Source organism: Terrapene carolina, unplaced genomic scaffold (assembly GCF_002925995.2).
Source record: "Terrapene carolina triunguis isolate 2854851 unplaced genomic scaffold, T_m_triunguis-2.0 Scaffold112, whole genome shotgun sequence".
NCBI classification, from domain to species: domain Eukaryota; kingdom Metazoa; phylum Chordata; order Testudines; family Emydidae; genus Terrapene; species Terrapene triunguis.
The window spans coordinates 20,218,504-20,226,387 of NW_020664463.1; positions in this window are offsets into that span (position 1 = coordinate 20,218,504).

Here is a 7,884-nt window from a genome sequence, read left to right on the forward strand (position 1 = left end):
TACCTGGGTAATCTACGGGGAGGCAGGAGACCTGGGCTCAGGAGGGATAACCGAGTGAAATGTTGCGTCCTGTGTACTACAGGAGATCACACTAGGTGATCTAACACTAACCGTCCCTTCTGGTCCTAACATCTATTACTAGCTCCTTCTATCACTTAATCTCACTGTGTCTCAGTTTCTCCATCTGTAAAAGGGGGCTAATGCGCCTTCCACTCCTTGCAAAGAACCATCAGATCATTTGATGAAGAGTACTTTACCAGTGCTAAGTATTATTATCTAGGCTTTTATCGTTGTAGCATCTGATGACTTTGTTGGCTTCCAGCCATGTTCTCAGTCCACACCATCCCTAAACAGCATACAGTGTAGAAGCAAAGCATTCCCTGAACTCTCTCCCTTTCCAGTCTAGTTATCTGGCAAGATTCTTGGTTGTTAAGGCCTGGAATGCTTTGGACCAGTTGGTTGCTGCTCTTCTTGGTTCTGTTTTCAGAAAGGAGGTGAGAATCAGCTATTACATTATTTTAACATTGCCTAGTTCTTTTTCCCTCCTCTTGTTTTCTGTGCTAAATCAGCAAGTCTGCTGCACTAGGAGGTGTGGTTCCTGTTTACATCATGCATAATTAGGCAATTTATGCATCACATGACAAAGTTTACCAAAGAATAGATCCTTTTAAAAAAATCAACATTTATCTTGTGATAGTAAATTGCTTTTTACCATGATTCATTTTTCAAATCTTATGATGAATTATTCATTCATATGGTTACTTGAATCATCATTATTATGATTTATTCATTCATGTCATTACACATTCAGGATATTTTTTTTAAATTCTTTTGGGAAGGATGGGCAGGCTCCTGCAGTTTGTAACTGGATACACAACCTTTCACCTCTAAGGCTGGTGGACTGAATCGGACCCAGGTCAGTAGGGATCAAAAGTCACTAGTACAGGACAGGAATTCAACAGTCTGTATGGAATCGGCTAATGGAGCTCAGTACAGTTCTAGTGGACAGGTATCTCACTCACCCTTGAGACAATTTGGTAGTCTCAACAGTCCATTCTTATGTTTGACACAAGAATGGTTGGGGAGAGGGAGCAAAACTAGCTTTGAACACCCCATATTTTGAGGCAACTTGGCCCTGACCTCAATTAGAGCAGCATTCAGGTTGTGCTAACTTAAGCTCTACCTTCCCTGGCCCTCTGTGGGCTTGGGCAAAGGGAGAATAGCCAGCATACTGCTCTGGCAATTCTCTCTCCCTCCCAGTTCCAACCCTCAGCTAACACCTGACTGCTCCCCTTCACTGGAGGCTGGAAGCAGGACTCTGTGTCATTGAGGGAGCACTCTTCCATAGGAGTATTTTGAGGAGGCTTCTTCACTATGAGAGTGAAGAAACATAGAGCAACATTAGGTAAAAGGAGAACTGGCCCTAGGCAGCCTAAATAATGAAGGTAGAGACTGAAATATAGTTTCACAACTCCAGTTACTCTAGATCAGAGACATACTGAAGGGAGAAGCACAAAGAAGTTTGAAATCTGTTGCCCTTGCTTCCTGTGGATAAAAAGAGGAGATCAGCCTCCAGGGTTGTGAATGTGGTGGCTTTTGCCAGCACCAAACTCATTTTTAATACTGTTGTTAAAAAGGGGAATAATTAGCTTATACATAATGCAAAGATGAACAACAGCTAGCTGTTGCAAGTGTTTAGCTTAGAGAATTGTTAAAATACTAAGAATTCACACAACTGTTTTGTTCATAAACATATTCTAGGCTGCCAGTTGATTGAAGGGAAAGCTTGAAGAAGGAAAATAAGAGCCGCAAAAGCAATTTGCTTTATATGGCAACATACTCATGTACCAAAATTTCTAATGTGCAAAAACTAAATTGGAAGGTTAGGGGCCTGCCACACAGTTAGATGTGCACTTCTGGTGAATTTTGGGTGATTTTTTCCCCACAGTCTGTCTCAGCTACTTACACGACCCACATTAATGTGGTATCTGAGCAACTCACAAACTTTAACGTATTTATCTGCAAAACACCCCGGTGAAGCAGGACGATGCTATTATTCCCATTTCACAGATAGGGAACTGAGGCAGAGAGACTAACTGACTTGCTCAAGATCACACAGGAAGTCTGTAGTGGAGCAGGGGCTTGAAGCTGGGTCTCTAGCTACGAGAGAACAAATAACTATTTTTTTCCTGAATGTGCATTAAGATTGAAATTTTTGCAGTATGAATGGATTTGGAGACCTGATTCCCATTAATTGTCACAGGAACTGGACATCCAGATCTCTTAGGCAACTTCCAGAATCCCAGTCTAAAACCTTTACATTGCTTATTTAGACCAAACTTCACCAAAGTGGCCTCTGATTCTGGGTGCCTGTTTTTGGGCGCTCAGGTTGAGACACCTCAGACTTGATTATCCGAGGCACTGGGCATCACAGCTCCTGTTGACAGCAGCTGGAGTTGTGGATGCTCAGCACATTCTGAAAAATCTGGCCCATGGTGTTGCAACCTGAGCACCCAAGAACTGGGGTTCCCAAAATCAGAGGCTACTTTGGAAAATTGTGCCCCAAATAAGTTGTCCTTTGAAAGCCTATTACTCCCTTATGGGTTCCTCTTTTCATTCTTTGTCGTCCTATCCCCCTATGGCTTCCGTTTCCCCTGTCTGTAACTTTCCTCTTCTCATCCTTCCTGGGTTGTTTTCTTCCCTCCTGCCTTCCCTTTCTGTCCTAGGACTGGCCTCTGTGCCCATATTAAGGTACTTCTTCCAGCTGCTGAGCAGCCCTCTCCTCTGGCCCCTATTGGCTTCCTCTCTAAACTGCAGATAGCCTTCTCCCAATATAGCAAGCCCCCCACACTCCTGCAACTGCTTCTAGAGCTGGGCTCATCTTAGCAAGGCTGGAAGTGGCAGCTAGCTGCCAAAACTGAGGCTAGGTCTACACTACCCGCCTGAATCGGAGGGTAGAAATCGATCTCTCGGGGATCGAATTATCGCATCTTGTCGGGACGCGACAATCGATCCCCGAATCGACGCTCTTACTCCACCAGCGGAGGTGGGAGTAAGCGCCGTCGACGGGGAGCCGCGGAGGTCGATTTTGCCGCTGTCCTCACAACGGGGTAAGTCGGCTCTGATACGTCGAATTCAGCTAAGCTATTCGCGTAGCTGAATTTGCATATCTTAAATCGACCCCCCCCCTGTAGTGAAGACCTGCCCTGAGAGAAGAAGTTGGCAGGGGACAGAGGAGGGAGCTACTGAGCAGCCAGGAAAACAGCTGTTTAGTTTTTTAAAAGGCTACACACACCCCTAGGCAGGACTACAAGCTCTCAGAAGTGTCCCCGCCAAACCAGGGCAGCTGACAACTATGCATGCACACGTAAGGTGAAATTCACCCCAAGGCAAAGCACCCACAACTAACAGTAGTCACTGAAGTCAGTGTATACAGCTCCTTGCCATATGACCTTTTGTAATCCTGCCCTGCATCAGGTGACTGGAGCCAGATAATGAAAAGAAGAATCTTACCAGCATTCATGTCTACCATACCTTTAATACACTGCACCACCTATAAGCCCTGCTTCAAGTCTTAATGCAGGGGCTTAAGTGCATATAGGCTTTAGCTTTTATTCTGCACTAAGGTGAAAATCACCCACAAGGAGCCAAAATATTTCGAATGTTAAATGAATCCAGATGGCCTAAAAACAGTAATAGCCACCGAAAAGTTTGCTAGCTGGGAAAACGGCCAGAAAAGGGTCAATCACTTCAATTTATACACAGAACTCAGTTACAGCCAACTTGACCCCTCCCCACTTCCTAACAGTCATAAATCCACAGATGGGAGTGCTAAACTGAGACGGGAAGCAAAAATTAGCTCATGCTTTCAGCCGTAACAGCACCTCCAAACACCAGTTCTCCAGTCCCCCCCCACCACCACCACCCCTCAAAACAGCTACATGATCCAGCCCAGCCCACTAGTAAACAGCCTCCAGTCTCCAGAGCACCAGCCTGAAGTGGAACTAAAAACTAGTGGCCAGATTTCCCATTTTCTTTTTACTCCTGGGCAAAGTGTGTGTAATATACAACCATTCTGACCTGCCTTTTCCACACACCTAAATAACCATACATGATGCAGGCAGTGAAGAATTAGCCCTGGGTTCCAATTCTGGTTTTGTCTGGAGCTCTCTCTCCACTGGTATCTGTGTGTGAGTGTGAAAATCACATATCAAATTCTCAGTCAGTGCAGCTCCACCAGTGCTAGAAACTGTGGATGGTGTAAGGTAAAAATATACCATAGGTATTTGATGACCCTCTAAAAAGTTTCTTGCATCTTGTCCACATTACAGCTTCCACCATTGCTAACACTGATGGAGCTGCATCAGAGAAGAATGACAGGTCCAAATTTTCCTAATACAGAAATGCCCTGAGTGGTCACTAAACTGAAAATCTCTGTCCAAATTCCCCTTTGAGCTCATGGCTCCATCTTATCCAAGTTGTCCTCAGAAAATTGTGCAGCTTTCATGTACCAGAGTTTCAACATTGTCATTGTGAACCAAACACTATGGCTCCAGCCCAGTCCCCTACAATGGCCCCCATACACCAAAGCCAAGAGTTTCAAATGTGACTAGTGACTTTGGGTGCCCAACTTGAAACATCCGGTCCAAACCACACAGCTGGTCATACCCTGAACCTTATCTTCTGACTAGTATCAAGACAGAACAATTACAACCGGCCACTGTCTTGGACAGACTATTACCTCATGAAAGCAGTGTAAGACCTCAGGCAACAAGATCAATTATCCTGATTTGACCACGAAGGCTCATTAATAAACTCCAAAGCCTGCTAAAGGACAACAGCACCCCACTCACAGGATAAGGAATTGAGGCCCTACAGTGGCCTGGGCCATTGACATGCTGGCTCCCAGACAGCTCCTTCTTTCCCCTTGCCCACACAGATGTCCTCAGGTTTTTGATGCTGGATGAAGAGAGATGGGGTGGAAATTTGAATAGGGTGACCAAATTTCCCTATGCTGAATATGGGACACCTGGTAAAATTACTCATATTCAAGCAAGTTCAATGGCAATCAAGAAAAACTATGCAGTACAGATGTTCAAATTAACATCGAGTTGACTGAGCCCCTCTCAAAAAGAAATGCTGCATAGTTGGATTCTTTTTATTTACCTTCTTATCTTAAAGGCTTTAGGGTTCACACAGGGAGGGGTGACACACACACACACATCCTATCCCCCCCCCCCACACACACACTCCTCTCTCACACTGGGGGGAGTGGGGGAACTGACCAACTCGACCTGACCTGCCTGGCACTCTCCGCCAAGCATGCCAGGCTGGGCCCCCGGGACAGACCCACCTCTCCTGGTATCTGGCACCGCATCTTCCTGAGGCAGGGCCGGCTCCAGGCACCAGCTTCTCAAGCAGGTGCTTGGGGCGGCCGTTCCGGACAGGGGCGGCAATTCCAGGTATTCGGCGGCAATTCGGCAGACGGTCCCTCACTCCGCCTGGGAGTGAAGGACCTCCCGCCGAATTGCCGCCGCCAGAATGCGATCGCGGCTTTTTTTATTTTTCGCTTTCGGCGCCTGGGGAGGCCAAAACCCTGGAGCCGTCCCTGTCCTGAGGCAACACGTGGGGGGGCACACAGGGTCACATACCCCCCTCCCCAGATTCCAGATTTCTGCCAGAGTTCACATTAGAATGTGGCCAGCAGCAGCCTTTCGGCACTGTGTGGGAGGGAAGGGACGGGAGCTGCTTCCAGCCACTGGGGAGGAGGAGTGGGGGAAGGGAAGACCTGGCCTGTGTCTTTGCAGAGCTCATCTCTTCTCCCCCCTCCCTCTCCTTCCCACCCATGGCTGGAAGCAGCTTGTCTCTTCCTGATTGCACAGTGTTGAAAAGCAGCTAATACCTCCAGGCTGCTGCTGGCCAAGGACATAACCAGCCGCCTCCTGTCCCCTACAGCATGGGCAGGAAGGGATTAAGCCCTAAGGATGCACTGTGCACCAGGGCCCAGGGAATCTGACTCCAGGGGCTTCAGCGACCCAGCCAGAGAAGTGGCTCAGCAGGGGAGTGTGCCTAGGGGACAGAGCAGCCCCAGGCTTCCTAGGGGAAGGATCCAGGATGGGGGGGGACGAGGGACGAGTGACGAGTGAAGAGGGTGTTAAACCCCTGCCCAGGGGACTGCTGTGGAGCCTGCAGGTTTGGGGTGCAAACAGGCTGAAAAATCGCTTCCCTTCCCCCTCCCCCGCCACTCCAGAGCTTAGCTGAGGGGCAGAGTGGCTTCCTCGTCCCAGCACTGTGTGGGGCTTTGGCACACACAGGGCTTGGCTACTCCTGGCCAGGGCCCTGGGCCAGAGGGTCTTGGGCTTTCCCGGGGTGCCAGCCCAGTCAGAGGCAGTTGGGGAAGGAAGGAGCCTGCCAGAGAGCTGTTGGTGAGCTGATCACTCCGACCAGGGGCTGTTCTCTGCACAGCACTGGGAGTGAGATGTGTTTTGCTGGAGGGGATATGGAGGAGCAGTGGGGCTGGGGTGGGGGGTGTGAGATAAGGGGCAAAGCAGGGAGAGAACAGCGAGAGGGGGAGCATGTAAAGGACCGATGGGTGGGCAGCAGAGACGACATGTAACCGGCTGCTGCCTGGTCTCTGCCCATACACACCAGCTTCTGCAGCTCGCAGTGCACAGCCAGTGCTAGCCGGAAACGGGGCAGAGGGCGGGGCCCTGCTGGTCAAGAGCTGGCACACAGTGGGGGCTGTGCTGATGGACCAGCAGAGGGAGAAGCTGGCCCGGGCTCTGCATCTTTGTCCTGCCACCAGCTTTGCACATCCACCCCCATCGTCGGCCACTAGACCCCCCCAATCACTGCTGGTGGGCAGGCAGCTGGCAAGTAGGGATCTGGCCAGCAGCAGGACCCACCATACTGATGGGTGGGGAGCCAGAAAATATGGGACAATTTGCCCATTTTTTGAACATGTCAGGACATCTGCAGGTGGGCTTAAACACAGGACTGTCCCTTTAAAAATGGGACATCTGGTCATCCTAAATTTGAGCACTGATGGCAGAAAACAAAAGGCTGATTCTGACAGGATGAAATATAATGAATTCCTTAAAAACTATTGTAACTCAGACAGACCAGCTCAGTGTGATGCTGACAGACCAGCTCAAATCAAAGACATAGGCCAATTCTCTTGTGTTTGAATGGCAAAGAAATGTTAAGTGGTCCAGTAGGCATAGGCCAATTCACTTGTTAGAAAAGAACAAAGGAGTATGTTATCACATTACATTTACATGGCATATGCCCCAGTAATTCTATAAGAATGAACCCAGGGGTCGATCCTGTCTCACTAAACTATTTTGAATTCTAACAGGGTGGAATACTGAACAAGTGGACAGAGATCCCCAAAATTATTTTGTGTTACCCTGAAAAGACTTATGGAAAACTAGTAGATCACTACACTTCTGCTATCATTTTGGACTTATGATCTTTATCTCACCTGTTAATGTATTTTACCTGCTTTAACCTCTCAATAACTCTCATTTCTTTTCTTAGCTAATAAACCTTTAGGTTAGTTTACTAGAGACATTGGCTGCCAGCATTGTCTTTGGTGTGAGATCGAGAGTATCCATTGACCTGGGGTAAGTGGCTGACCCGCTGGGGTTGAGAGTAACCTAATATAATGTGGTATTTGGCATAAGGGACCACTAACACAAAGTCCAGTTTGTCTGGGTGGCGAGGTAGGCTGGAGAGCCTAAGGGGACTGTCTGTGACTCCATGGTAAGACTAACATAGTGATCCAGGAGTGCACATTTGTTATTGGCTTGGTGAAATCTAATTACAGAATATACCACCAAGTCGGGGTGTCTGCCCTGCTTTCTGATGGTCTAACCTGAAATT